Source organism: Jatropha curcas, chromosome 3 (genome assembly GCF_041381405.1).
Source record: "Jatropha curcas cultivar XTBG-Jc1 chromosome 3, XTBG_Jcur_1.0, whole genome shotgun sequence".
NCBI classification, from domain to species: Eukaryota; Viridiplantae; Streptophyta; class Magnoliopsida; order Malpighiales; family Euphorbiaceae; genus Jatropha; species Jatropha curcas.
This window is the reverse complement of record NC_143153.1, coordinates 23,759,448-23,761,486: the sequence shown is the minus strand read 5'-3', so window position 1 is coordinate 23,761,486 and position 2,039 is coordinate 23,759,448. Positions and strand designations below refer to the sequence as shown.

At 36.7% G+C, this 2,039-nt stretch overlaps 1 long non-coding RNA gene across 1 annotated transcript; it reads right to left on the bottom strand.

Moving 5' to 3' along the window:
• On the bottom strand, positions 1 to 2,039 carry LOC149497754 (uncharacterized). Its single transcript, XR_016320169.1, has 2 exons — positions 1,617 to 2,039; positions 1 to 739 (listed from the first exon to the last, which is right to left on the bottom strand). It is a non-coding gene; the product is annotated as an uncharacterized LOC149497754 (long non-coding RNA).

The following is a 2,039-nucleotide window of genomic DNA, read 5'->3' as shown; positions in this document are numbered from 1 at the left end:
TTTATAGGAAAATAAACCTCAAAATTTTATTAAATCTCGGCCCAATTTATCAGCTACAACATTCTACAGTTCGGGCCCAATTAACAAAACATCACATTTATAATATGGGCTCACATAATTATCTCATCTATAATAATAAACGACTAAAAGTATACAAATCTTACAACTGCGGAGTCACTAACTGTTTGATATACATAGCTTCTTATACATATAGTTACATAGCAAAATAAATTATGGAACTAGGAAAACTTCTTTATACCCCTGCGGCGATGAAACATAGCTTAAACCGAATTAAAGAGAAACTTACTTCTTGAAAAATTAAACAAGACATGTGAGTTTTCTAAGGAGTAATAATTATTGCACAACACACGCAGTCACACAAATGTGTAAACATATCAATCTAGTCATCCGACTAGTTATATGCTCACGCAGCCAGTCACACAAATGGTACATCACCAGCACGCACAATCATAAACATCTTCATATAATCACATCACGTGGAAATTAGTCAGTGGCGTCACCTAAACCCCCGACGAGCCATCCTCTCAAACAACCCATCCTCTCAAACATGTGCACCCGGGGAGCCAATCCCTCATATCTGGCCGACCGGTCTAATCCTCACTTGACCAGTCCTCTCAATATTTTATTTTCCATTCTCTCTTATCTTTTCCATATCATCATCATTTCATCAGTTCATCAGGTGCACACGGGGGCGTCGATCTCCCATTTACCCGGCCGACTGTCCAATTTCATAATTTCATCAGGATCCATATTTATCGACCGTCCTCACAAACCCACGGTGACCCACTTCATCCCAATTCCACACAAACAAAGCACAGCAATATCACAACACAATTAATCAAACATTGCAATTAAATGCAGACATAATGATCAGTCAAACATCGTAATGCAATGCACAATTAAACATCCATTCTCAAATGCAATTAAATAATTAAATAAATAATATTAACAATAAACAACAACAATAAAATAAATAATAATAATAATAATAATAATAAACAATGATGATAATGAAAATAAATAAATAATTGAATAATAATAATAATGATAAAGTAATTAAGGTACTTTATTTATTATGTATCATATTATAGAAGTTATCTAAATAAGCTTATTTATTATGTTATTGATTAAAATTTATCTAAGTTCTATCTAAATTTCGGCAGTACCTCCCTTAAAAACGGGACTATCAACCTGCTAAAATATCGCAATATTATATATATCTTTATCAATCAATGCACACAGCCCATCCATCGGGCAATCAATCAGTTTAAAATCTCATCCTCCTTCCATAACAACAATATCAACATTAGCTCATTAAATTTTTTTTTATTTCATAAATCATAATTTCCCAATAATTTTATTTATTACTAGAATTTCATTTTAATCAATCAACTGATTTTAATTAATCAATAAATCAACACTAAATTAAATAAATTTAACTAACCCAAATTACTAAATTAAATTAACTAATCAAGACTATTAAAATTAATTTAATTAACTAAATTTACTAAAATTAAATTAATTAACTAAAATTATTAAAATTAATTTATACCCCAAAATACAGTTTTCTTGCAGAATCGGGATTTTACGCGTACCGGATTGAAACTACGCGTGCTGGGAGCGATTGGACCACCTGAGATCGACGCAGGAGGGGTTGACTTGCAGTGTTGGCGCGACCTGGTGGCGGAGCAGTTGGCGGCGCAACTGCAGGCGCGACAGATATGCTCCTGGTGGTCGGAGACGCGCTAGAGCTGCAACTGAGCTGAGACGCTGCTCCTGTCAACGGTGCTCGCTAGACGGAGGCTGTGAAGAACGGCGAGCGGCGGTGAGGAGCGTCAGTGGCGCTATGGCTCCGCTCGAGCTGGTGGAGGCGCGATCTGCTTCTGCCAGCAACGGAGTCGCAGGCGCAGGGAAAAAGAAAGAGAAAGAAAGAAGAAGAAGAAGAAGAAAGGAGGAGGTGGTGGCGCTGGCAGTGTGCTGATGGCAGTGTCGGTGGTGGACTAGTGGCGCAAAAATGG